The sequence below is a fragment of the Mercenaria mercenaria genome, chromosome 7 (assembly GCF_021730395.1).
Source record: "Mercenaria mercenaria strain notata chromosome 7, MADL_Memer_1, whole genome shotgun sequence".
NCBI lineage: Eukaryota > Metazoa > Mollusca > Bivalvia > Venerida > Veneridae > Mercenaria > Mercenaria mercenaria.
The window spans coordinates 71755291-71768962 of record NC_069367.1 but is presented as its reverse complement, the minus strand read 5'-3'; positions in this window follow the sequence as shown (position 1 = coordinate 71768962).

Sequence of the window (13672 nt, the reverse complement as noted above, 5' to 3'; positions counted from 1 at the left end):
TGTGTACTAAGCTGAAAAGTGTTAAGGCACTTTACTGTCTTACATACTATATTTAAGGGCAGAAATGTATCAAAAACATCATAATTATTATTATACCAAATTCATATAAGCACTCTTTGATGCACAGTTTGATGTCATTGTGTTGCCATCTTACCATGCTTACTGTTATATCAAAATCAGTTCTATCCAGATCATTTGCAGTCTGTCGTCATATGCCTGATACTTCTGTTAGTGTATAGTCGACTGTGAATCAGACTGTATCGAGACTGTTGTCAGTTTATAATCAGATTGTTGCCATTGTTTTTGTGTAAAATGGTTATCATTTAAACCATATGATTTCTAAATGATTTCCAGCAACTCCTTTTTAAATTCTGATAAAATCAATTGAAATATTAACTACTAAGTGTTCCGACAGACATGACAATATCTAAAATGAAAAAAGGCAACAGTATGACAATATATAAGATAAATGCAGTCCGTCTCAAACCAGTCTATCATCAAACACGAGTTCAGAAGGAACTGGTTTTATTGCAGTGTCGATCCATATATCCATGCCAACCCCTGCGAGGATTAATTGTAAGTGAGAAATGTCCGTATCAAAAGTGAGAAAGTAAAAAGAACCTGGCAGTGAATATTTTCAGGTACAGTGAGACTTTTCATGAAGGTATTTCAGTCAGTTGTTATAATGTTACGTAATAAGTGAAAACAGAATAAAAAGTAAAAGGTAAAAATACCAGACTATTATTATATCTTTTCCGCCGCCTGCTTTAACAGATCACCGACATAATTTAGGTCATATGGCGACTTTCCAGCTTTGACTTTGGAGGAAGACCCCAGCTGCCCCTCCATTTCAAGGGCGTTCACCTGAGTAGAACCACAAACCTTCCAGCTGGGTGGCTTCCTGACATGAAGAATTCAACGCCACGAGTGAGGCTCGAACCCACATCAGTGAGGGGTAAGTGATTTGAAGTCAGCGACCTTAACCACTCGGCCACGGATGCCCCTGTTTGGTAATCAGCTGTCTAAGTGATAGTGGATGCCTATGCCTTGCAAGTCTACAAGGTTTATTGCTACAGTGCTGTGGTAGATTTTGTAAACCATAACGAGTCTGAAGTCTGTTCTCCGTTGTTCTAGATATTGCAAGCCCAGATCTTCTTGCATGGCTGTAATACTCAAAAGAGTGGAATAATCTCACTTCACCCAACATATGGCACGCCTTTGGACCATTTCAACTTTTGGTATTTTGAAGGGTTGAATTCCATGTCCCACTGCTTCTCCCAGATCTGCAACTTGTCATGGTCTTGCTTCACGGATTGGGGATCCGAGTGAGTTAATAGTTAGGTAGACAGCAGTATCATCGACACAGAAGGTTAGGCGCGCACAAGATTGCATATGCAGACTGTATGTATATAGAATAGTAACAAAAATCAAAGTCCTATAACCCTGCAATTCTTTTTCTGAAATAACCTAACAAGCACCATGCATAACTACTGTTATTACTGATCACTTTTGTGAAGTTTCATTTAACTGTGTCAAGGGGATGAGGAGATTGTGTCTATGTATTTAGTATAGTAACAACAAAAAAAGTCCTGTAACTACAAAAGAAATTTCTGAAAGAACCTAACATGCATCATGCACAACTACTGTTGTTACTGATCACTTGAAATGTGTGAAGTTTCTTTAAATAGTGTCAAGGGTATGAGGAGAGTTGGTGCGCACAAGATAATGTCTACGGTGGGACAGACGGACAGACAGACAACCTGAAACCAGTATACCCACCTTACAACTTTGTTGTCTTGGGGTACAATAAATGAGAAAGCAGAGGGGCCCCCAAGGACAGAGCAATGGGGACATATCATAACTTTCGAAATCAATAAGACAGGTCCAAGATCAGTAAAACATAAAACAGGTAATCTTATTGTCGCGGAAATTTCAAGGCCATTAAAATGAATGCAGCCTTTTATCTTATAAATACATAAATAGTTAAAATTCGAGTTCTGTCTATTTCTAAGAAATGTTTTACCTTTCTCCAACATACTGCAACCTTTGAACAATTAAAACTTCAGCACAAGGGACAAAAAAGTTTTAAAACCTATAGAAATGTCTCCCCATTCCTTAAAAAAGGTCTACCTATCTAGTTCTTGTATTTAAACTACCTATAAATTCTTAACAGCGCAATTTCTACACACTGACAATAAGAGTTCAGAAGCTATAAACACACTGACAACACACAATAAATAAATACAAAAACCTGTTCCCATATACATTTGTAGAAGTCCAATCAACGATTATACACTGGCAATGTTGTCCTTTTAAACACAGGAGTAATTACTTTCTCATCATTGTCATAGTCCTGTCAGATATCAGTTTTATTGCCAGCAGTAATACAGTGTGTTGTCAGTTGGAAACTGGTGTGATGCAAAACAAGGTACATTTCAGTGGTGTTGATAAAACAGATTAAGAGAAAAGTGACCTGACATGACATAATTGGTTAAATCATTTTAGTGTCCAAAAGTAGAGACAGACCCTAAAATTTTCAGTGATAGTAATACATCAAATAAAATCTAGAAATTGATTTCCAAGTCCTTGAAATAACCAAAAATGATTTCACAAATGTGAAGTTTATGCAAGTTTTGTTAATATCAATAACAGAAGTTTTAATTTTTAATTTAAAGTTGTGATCCACAAAGAATGACAACTCTTGCTTTGGGCTGGTACTTATAAGCAGAGATATCTATTACATGTAGTTTACTTCCCTTGAAATTACACAATTGAATGGAAAATGAAAACTGTTTTAGACACAATATCATACTTTTTTGCACAACAAAAACATTAAGGATTTATTCATTTGTGTTTGATTTACCCCTCACAAAATGGTTTCTATGATTCTGTCAACTTGCACATGGTAAAAAATTAACTTTTAACAAGCCAATAATAAAATGAAGTACCAGTAAGTAACTAATAGTGCAGATAATACAGTTTTGCTTGTATCAAAATGTAACAATAGAAGCACTTTTGTAATACAAAACACCTGGTAGGATTAGTAAAGGTGCAATTATACTGATCTCTATTTCCTATGCCTACCAAAAGACCAAATCCTATACTTACTGTTTGATTTAACTTTTCTCATTTATATAACATCACATTACACATAATTTTAAAGAACTCCAATAGTGGAAATGAAATCTTTTTAAAAGTAAACAATATTTTGACGAGTTTTGCATTCATCGTCAAAAAAACCCTTTTGATCAGGTAATTTCCTAATACTGGAAACCACTAAAAAGTTTTTTTAAACCTGGATATCTTAGTTAAATTGACAAGAATTACACAAGAAACATTTTTTTGGCATTAAAATAGGCAATTTCAGAACCACTTTCTTGAAACCTTCAAAATGAGGTATAGCTTATACCTGAATCCTATATAATAAAGCTGACGTGCACAAGATAAAGAGGATATTGAATAAGTTTCTTTTGATATTGAATTTATTATATAAGCAATAAAATGCGAAGCTCTGCAGAGCATTTTATCAATTTTATCCAATGTGTTTAATATATGCAATACAGAAAGACATTAAATGTATCATTCTTTTCATCACATGTAAGCTTTCCTTCCTTAAACATCAAAATTTCTTCTTTCTTTACCTCATCAACTTCAAAGCTTCAAAGCTTTATTACACTAGTGCAATACCAAAATAATGTAATGGCTTTCTTTCACTCCCACGTCAACCATTTGATAAGTCCTGTTACTGACTTGGGAGATCAAACAATATTGATTGGTTGTAAACTTGTAATGCTCTATTTACCTCTTCTGGTTGATTTGGAATGGTAACATATCAAAGAAAATTCACACAGATTAATTGATTTAATTTATTATAACAAAATGGAAGAAAATATTTAATTTAACAAATTATTGGTAATATGAATGTATATCCTGACAATCATAACTGAACAATTATTTTGTAAATCACAATCCTTTTGAACAAATACAATCCCGAACTATGCGGGAGAAACACTCTGTACAGAGAAGACGATCAATACAGGAAAATAATAAACTGATACAAGACTGAGTCTAACCCTTACCCTGCTGAATTTCTATAATGAACTTGTCCATCTTTCAATTTCGACAGTACCATTATCATGCCCAGCATGGTAAGGGTTAAGTACAGTAAAACGTGCTGTCTTAGCATTAAAGAAAACTATATAGATAATATTTGTATTATAGTGATAGGCCAAAAACCATTTCCCCAAAAATATTGGAAGAAATATAGGAATCTCTACCAAAGCTATAGCATATTTTGCCATATATACATAAATGATGATTATGCAAACAAGTCAATTTATGATTTAAAAAGTATACCTGTCTGTATAGACTGAACTGAAATGGCTTTAGACCACTGTAAATGTAAAGGGGATAAACAGTATTCAATTTGGCTAATTATGGTTAAATATCTGTATGTCTTGCCAAGTACACGGAGTAAGAACACAATTACACTCTTTGCTAGAAGGAAAACATAAAAAGTCATTAAAAATGTATATAGGAATTCTCTCAAAAGTGGAAAATATATGAACTGCTTGATAAACATAAATTCATATACAATCTAAATTAGTGTTACAATTCTTTACTTAATCTATAGTGCAAGTTTATAAAACAGATTGAATGTAGATTACAGTGTTTGAATACAGATATACTACTATTTTCATAATGGCAAGAAATAACCCGTTATCAAAAATACCTCTGTTCAAGTAAGTTTGAAAGAGAAGACCAATCAACAACATAAATAACAAAAACACCCTTCATTACAAAGCATTCATGCTGAAGTCTTGCATTCAAAAACAAATATAATAAAAGCAAAATATTTAAATCAAAAAAATTTGCAAGAAAAATGTGTTTCACATTAAACAAAATTACTGGCTTTACAGCATATCTTCATTTTATCACCTGTGCAAAAATAACAGTACAGGTTCAATAACAATGGAATAATCACAAGACATTGTGCTATAAATGATCACATAACAGGATGCAGCAGTGATCACTATACAATAAACAAGAGGACCATGATGGTCCTGAATCGCTCACCTCTTCCCACATGACCCAGTTTTGAGTATGACGTCGTTTTTTCTATTATTTGACATAGTGACCTTGTTTTCGAGCTCATGTGACTCAGTTTTGAACTTGACCTAGATATTATCAAGATAAAAATTCTGACCAATTTTCATGAAGATCCATTGAAAAATATGGTCTCTAGAGAGGTCACAAGGTTTTTCTATTATTTGACCTATTGACCTAGTTTTCGAAGGTACATGACCCTGTTTTGAACTTTACCTAGATATTATCAAGGTGAACATTCTCACTAATTTTCACGAAGATCTCATGAAAAATATGGCCTCTAGAGAGGTCACAAGGTTTTTCTATTTTTATACCTACTGGCCTAGTTTTTGACCGCACGTGACCCAGTTTCGAAACTGACCTAGATATCATCAAGGTGAACATTCAGATCAATTTTCATGAAGATCCATTGAAAAATATGGTCTCTAGAGAAGTCAAAAGATTTTAATAATTTTAGACCTACTGACCTAGTTTTTGACCGCAGTTGACCCAGTTTCGAACTTGACCTAGATATCATCAAGATGAACATTCAGACCAACTTTCATACAGATCCCATAAAAAGTATGGCCTCTAGAGAGGTCTTAAGTTTTTTTTATTATTTGACCTACTGACCTAGTTTTTTTAGGCATGTGACCCAGTTTCAAATTTGACCTAGATACCATCAAGGTGAACATTCTGACCAATTCTTATGGAGATCCATTCACAAGTATGGCCTCTAGAGAGGTCACAAGGTTTTTCTATTTTTAGACCTACTGACCTAGTTTTTGACCGCACATGATCCTGTTTCCAACTTGACCTAGATATCATCAAGATGAATATTCAGACCAATTTTCATACAGATCCCATGAAAAATATGGCCTTTAAAGAGGTCACAAGGTTTTTCTATTATTTGACATACTGACCTAGTTTTTGAAGGCACGTGACCCACTTTCGAACTTGACCTAGATATCATCAAGATAAACATTCAGACCAACTTTCATACAGATCCCATAAAAAATATGGCCTCTAGAGTGGTCACAAGGTTTTTCTATTATTTGACCTACTGACCTAGTTTTTGATGGTACGTGACCCACTTTGGACCTTGACCGAGATATCATCAAGGTGAACATTCTGACCAATTTTCATGAAGATCTCATGAAATATATGGCCTCTAGAGAGGTCACAAGGTTTTTCTATTTTTAGACCTACTGACCTAGTTTTTGACCGCACGTGACCCAGTTTCGAACTTGACCTATATATCATCAAGACGAACATTCAGACCAACTTTCATACAGCTCCCATGAAAAATATGGCCTTTAGAGAGGTCACAAGGTTTTTCTATTATTTGACCTACTGACCTAGTTTTTGAGGGCACATGACCCAGTTTCGAACTTGACCTAGATATCATCAAGGTGAACGTTCTGACCAATTTTCATGAAGATCTTGTGAAATATATGGCCTCTAGAGAGGTCACAAGGTTTTTCTATTTTTAGACCTACTGACCTAGTTTTTGAAGGCACGTGACCCAGTTTCGAACTTGACCTAGATATCATCAAGGTGAACAATCTGACCAATTTTCATGAAGATCTTGTGAAATATATGGCCTCTAGAGAGGTCACAAGGTTTTTCTATTTTTAGACCTACTGACCTAGTTTTTGAAGGCACGTGACCCAATTTCGAACTTGACCTAGATATCATCAAGACGAACATTCAGACCAACTTTCATAAAGATCCCATGAAAAATGTGACCTCTAGAGTGGTCACAAGCAGAAGTTTACGGACGGATGCACGCACGGACAGACGACGGACGACAGACACCGCGCGATCACAAAAGCTCACCTTGTCACTTTGTGACAGGTGAGCTAATAAACTTACAGAGAAATGATTACTCAACAAACTTTGAACAAGTAATAGTTGATCAATCAACAAGGTAATCACTATGGAATAAACTGAAAAGATCATAACAAATAGTAAGCAAAAAAAAACTTTTTAAAAGTAAACAGTGTGCACTGAACTAAAAAATAGTGCAACAAATTGTGGGCATACAATCATAACTACACATTGTGCATCTACAATGAACTGAAAATGCTGTGAACAAAGAATCACTCAACAAATTAAAAACAAATAACATTGAACAGAGTTGTGTGATGCACCAAGCAGTGTGATGCACCAAGCAGTGTGATGCACCAACTAGTGTGATGCACCAAGCAGTGTTTTTTAGTTACATACTGATGGAAACCTTACCAAACAATGTTTCGAGCAGTTCCTTGCAAATAATTGGCTCAACAAGCAAAGAGGTTGAAGCCTGAATAGGTAAGTGAAGGACTATTGACCACTCAGTGAATGACCTTTTACATTAGTAACTGACTTCTTACTTGAAGGCAAATAACCTCATTTCAGAGGGTAAAAAAACTCAGACTTACCGGGAAAAGGCAATAGACCTTTTACACAACACTGAATGACCTTTGGCTGGACAGAAGAACCTTTTGACATGTGAGTAAATGACCTTTAGCATGAGAATGACCTCTGACATGAGATTGCACAAAATGTGGTAAAAGGCTGTATAACCTTTAGCAAAAAGAGTGAAAGATAAAAATTTACTCTAACATGAGACTTGAACGACCTTTGGCACAATGGTGAATGACCTTTGACATGAGTGTAAATAATATGCTTTGAAAGGTCATCATTTAGAGCAAGTGACCAGCTGGGGTATATAACTGAACCCTTTCCTTGAGCAAAAGACTTTCAATCAGGATCGTCCCAGTTGTTTCCATAAAGATTATTTCTACTAAGCTAAAAACACGCAGTACACAAAATCTTTATATTTTAAAAAAAACTGTATAAAATCATCTTCAAATCAGTGAAACACATTTTTCTGGCATTTTCTATCAAAATTCAACAGAAAGAGCATAGATAACAATGAACTTAATCATAAAGCATAAAGGACTAGAACTAAACTGTACATATAGCACCAAGAAATCAGCGCCAATGACAAACCATGTCATTTTTGGCAAATAAAAACAAAATTAATATAACTTTCATACAACAAATATAAAATTTATACAAGTTTACCAGTATACAGCTCCTACAAATGTCTCTGAGTTGAAAAAGATATTTTTCAATGCACATTAACTTTGCAGTTTGCAACTGCCATATTTATTTGTATTAAAGAATTCATCCTTCAAAGAAAGTTACTCTTGTCAAAAATCATGCTTTTTCACATGCATATTCATAAGTGTTAATTTGCATGTTTCTCCGTTTGTGAATATTTATTAATTTAGTGAAAACAAGATCACCACCCTGCAGTAAAACCAGTAAAACTTTTCTATTAATAATCAAACTTTTTATCTTGGGACTATCTCTTATCAATTAAACCTATCACTGGCAATTTTATTTAAATTATTTCAAGTTTTAATACAGGTATACTAGCCAACTAAATGTACATAAACTACCTTAGCACTACAACAGCAGTATTTTTAAACGTTCTAACATCAGTATCCACACATAAGGTACAAGTAATAATAATTTAAACATGAAAATGGGACTAGCATAATATATCAAACTGGTTACAAATAATATAATGGCACAAGAAAGCAGCAGGATTTCATATAGGCATTACAATAATTACATGAAGTAATATTCATTCTAGGCTGACTCTGAGTGGCTCATTAAGGCAGTGGACTAATAATGACTATCAGGAACTAACATACTCTCCATATGCGATTTTGACATTTTCTGGTTTATAAGGAAGGTTATAAACCCTTTCAGCTACTTACATCCCAAGAATGTAAAATTACATAACAGGATTGTGCATTAAACGGCAACTGACCAGAGTCATTACGCGTCCACTACCTTAAGATATATATTCCTAATAATATTTTTTACATTTCAAAATATTCTGTTATTAATAAACTAACAACACATTTTCGCTTTAGCCTAGTGAAAATCAAAATGTTGAGCGTAGTTTATATATTGCAAAAAGCTGGTACATAAAAACCAGGGATATATATTAACATTTATCAGGTATTAGCTAACTGGGCTCCTAACTACCTAAGTTTTGGGACACATTCTAAAATCTGGGGGCCAAACTTCAACAAAATCACTATACCTAGCACATATTTATATTTTTATATTGAATGACGTATAAGTGTACAGTAATCAATCTGATAGTCAGTCTGATAAACTTCTTATTTCATCAAACAAAATTATTGCTATTATTCTTCATAAATAACTATTTTCGCGAAATATTCATATTCAACTGAAATATGTTCACATAATTACCATATGCCTACATCTGAAGATACATTACAGAGATGCAAGCGTGTAGTATAAATAGTCGACTTATAACGTCTAGCATAAATGACAAAGTTTTAAAAAAAAAAAGAATCAAAGGAAATCCCAATACACTGCAGCTCAATGCTGGGGCAAATGCCTTGAAAAACTGACATACCCAGCTTACAATTGATCAGTGAGCAAGTGTTAATTTATATCTCTGAATACTATTCTAACTGGCAAGAGGATAAAAAGAAAAGCAAGAATGGCTAATAAATGCCAGTCTTTTACCTACATCAATACAGCTGAATATCAATTTTTGACTGGCAATACAATGTAAATAATTAATTACGATATGTAAAATAAATAAAGGTATATAATAAAGGTGTGTGAAAATATATTGCATACACAAATGAATACGATTTAAAGTTTCACATTTTCTCATTTAAAGCTATACAAATCTGAATATACATCCCCATTTTATCAGCACTCTCAATACAACTATATACAACAAGCTTAACACTAACCATGTAACCTTGAAGCTGCCGACTTGATGCGTGATACAACTGTTTTTTCAACAATCCTGTAAGTGACAGAAGTTTAATTACCACTCTCTAGTTTTCTGGAACATATAAAGAAAATCAAAAAGCATATAAACATTTAACATACGGAATGCATCATGTACAATACATAAACAGCAACTGTCATGTAGATAATATATTGTATACTCTATACTCACAAATTAATGTGTTGCAGTTTGCAATCAGACATTTACTTACGGGCTCTATTTCCTAGGATTTTTTAATATCCTAAGTGAATACAGCTTTTATTAGCAGTGGTTATTATCATGTTTATATAGTTTCCTAAGCGAATTCAGCGTTTATTGGAAGAATTCCTTGTGTTTTTTTAATTTCCTAAGTGAATTCTGCTTTTTGTAATAGAAATCATCATGTTTTTTTAATTTCCTAAGTAAATTCAGCTTTTCGTGGAAGAATTGGTTGTTTTTTTTTTAATTTTCTAAGTGAATTCAGCTTTTTGTGCCACAATTTATTGTGTTTTTTAATTTCCTAAGTGAATTTAGCTTTCTGCACCAGAATTTATCCTGTTTTTTAATTTCCTAAGTGAATTCAGCTTTTAGTGGCAGAAGTTATTGTGTTTTTTTTTAATTTCTTACGCGAATTCAGCTTTTAGAAGCAGAATTTATCGGGTTTTTTAATTTGCGTAAGTGAATACAGCTTTTAGTGGCAGAATTTATTGTTTTTTTATTTACTAAGTGAATTCAGCTTTTAGGTTTTTCTCGATATATTCCTAGACATTAAAGCTGTACAGTAGTAGACACACATATATATATATATATATATATATATATATATATATATATATATATATATATATAACATATGAACTTACACCAAATAATAAAGCTTACAACAAAGAACAATTTTTGCAAGAATATGCCTTATCACAGTTTTAAATTTTTTTGTTAAATGAAATAGTATCATACAAAATGCCACAGAAAATCAACAGCACCACATTTTTTTTTCCAGAAATCATTGACGTTTTTACATGTATTATATAAGCAGTGTTGTGACAATTGTTTTGCTTATTAAATTTAGATCAGAGTCAATTTATTCCACAAACAAACTGTCCCTCATAAATACGGTTAGATCCTAAAGTTTGACATGATTTAGAATTTCCTGGGGGGTCCGAGGAATGAAAACATAAGCAGCTTGTCCTGCAGGCTGACTGGCTTTCAAACAATTTGTTGAGCCCTGTATGATATATCTCAAATGGTGCAATCTTAGTTCTAACCCTTCTAAATCTACCATTGCTTTGGTCCTACCTTTTTACCCATGACCTAAAATTCACTTGTCATGTTATCAATCAAATTTCCTTTTAATACCCCATACAAACCCACTTAAAATGAGAGCATTTTCTTCAGAACATTAAGGTGATAATGGCATAATGATCTGGTTTTTAAATGTCATATTGCAATAGTTATGCGTTGATGTTGAACGTGAGTATTTAAGAAAATACAATGCCTCGCGAAACTGACCTTCTAACACAAAGCCAGGGAAGAAAATGAGATAAAATATACTAAAATCTCCCAAAACCTTGAAGACAACATCAAAACAAATACATGTATATCTTATCTAGGACAGTCACTAATGCAGAATGACATGTTTCCTTATAGAGTTAAAAAAATAAGAAATTTATTTTTTTCCCACTTTTCTATAAAAAAAAAACAACAACAATAAATATATATCATATATGCTAATGCTATATAACTGGTGCATTTGTATATCTGTTTTTAAGTCCTATAAAATATTACACTGTGCTTTGTTTTCAATATTTATTGAACACATAATTACATAATTATAAAAATAAAAAATAAAAAATTCTTCACTAAATTTGCCTATAAGCTCTATCAATTATGTCATGTTTTCTCTACTTTGTTTTTTCATGTCAAACCTTATTATTTATTACATTTCAGAAACAACATAATTTGTATCAAAATACTAGATCCAAAATGTAGAAAAAATAAAAAAACTTTATCACAACCACATCTGAACATTTTATGATTCTAAACAATGCATGTACACATCACATAAAATACCCACATGTATAACTCGGGATTAGTTTTATTATTCAAAATCCATTACCACTGTTGTAATATGTAAGATCTATCATCAGTAAGTGATATATTTACTGAGTACAAATTAGTTTTATTTTATTTACTAAATAAGACTGGATTTAACAAATAAATGTTTAATAAACAGATACATTTTTAAAACATATGTATATAATTATCTGGACTTCACACTACCATTAGTTTCATTTTCCTATAAAAATACATCCATATGAAAACTAGTACAATCAGATGGGAAAAACTGATCATGTATGGTCATTTAGGACCTTTCCTGAGAAAAGCTCCTTTTAGTTTTTTTTTTACTTAAAAAGGATTTTTAGTACTGTCCAGTATTTTCAGAATATCTTTGCAACATTTAGCATGAAATTAAATGTCTCTCACAGTGAAATAAGGCATACATGTAGGAGTTATTCTGAATGAGCATGACTTCATTGTTTCTGTAGTATTCCTGACATCTCAGAGGCTTATTGAAACAAGAGGGCCATAATGGCCCTATATCGCTCACCTGAGTACCATTGCTCTAAATGATAAACATTTTGTTGTAACAGTCCCTTTTGACCTATGGGTCACATACTAGTCAGGGCCAATTTCAATATCAAGTTTGAGAATCCTACGCTCAAATGCTGCATTTTTGTACTAGCATGACTATTTCTTACCTTGGAAGACTTAAGTAACATTTAAAACCAAACTCATTAGATTCTGCCGAGGTATATTCATTTACATGAATAAAGGGAGGTAATATGTCATATATTCAGTCAAAAGTTATCTACCCTGATTGTCCGAGACAATCTGATGGCATAAATTACATTTCAAATCAGAACCTTCATTGGTTACCAAGATACAACCATTTTAATTTGAAATAAAGGGAGGTAATTGACATAAAATCAGTCCATAGTTATCTACCCTGATTGTTTCAGTCCAACTAATGACAATAATGAAATTTCAAATGAGTGCTATAAATACTTAATGAGATAAATCCATTTTTATTGAAATCAGGGAAGGTAATTAACAATATATTAGAAAAGTATTCATATTGATAAACGTTCAATCAATAGTTATCTAACATGACTATTTCTTACCATGGAAGACATAAATAACATTTCAAACCAATCTCATTAGAAGCTGCTAGGTATATTCATTTACATAAAAAATAAAGGGAGGTAATTTGTCATAAATTCAGTCAATATGTATCATGTATCTTCACTGACAGTCCAAGTCAATCTGATAGCATAAATGAAATTTCCAATCAGTATCTTCATTAGTTAGATATACCCATTTTAACTTGAAATAAAGGGAGGTAATTTAACATAAAATCAGTCCATAGTTATCTTTCCTGATTGTCTCAGTCCAACTAAAGGCAATAATGAAATTTCAAATGAGTCATAAAAGTACTTACTGATATAAATCCATTTTGATAACAAAATAGCTAATTTTGGCCCTTTCAGGGCCCGTAACTCTGGAACCCATTAAGGGATCTGGCCGGTTCAAGAAAGGAACCAAGACCTTATGTTGACACAAGTTTTCTGCAAGTTTGATTAAATTCAAATCATAAATGAGGCTGCTATTGTGCAGACAAGGTCAAAATAGCTAGTTCCGGCCCTTTCAGGGGCCATAACCCCGGCACCCATAACGGAATCTGGCCAGTTCAAGAAAGGAACCAATACC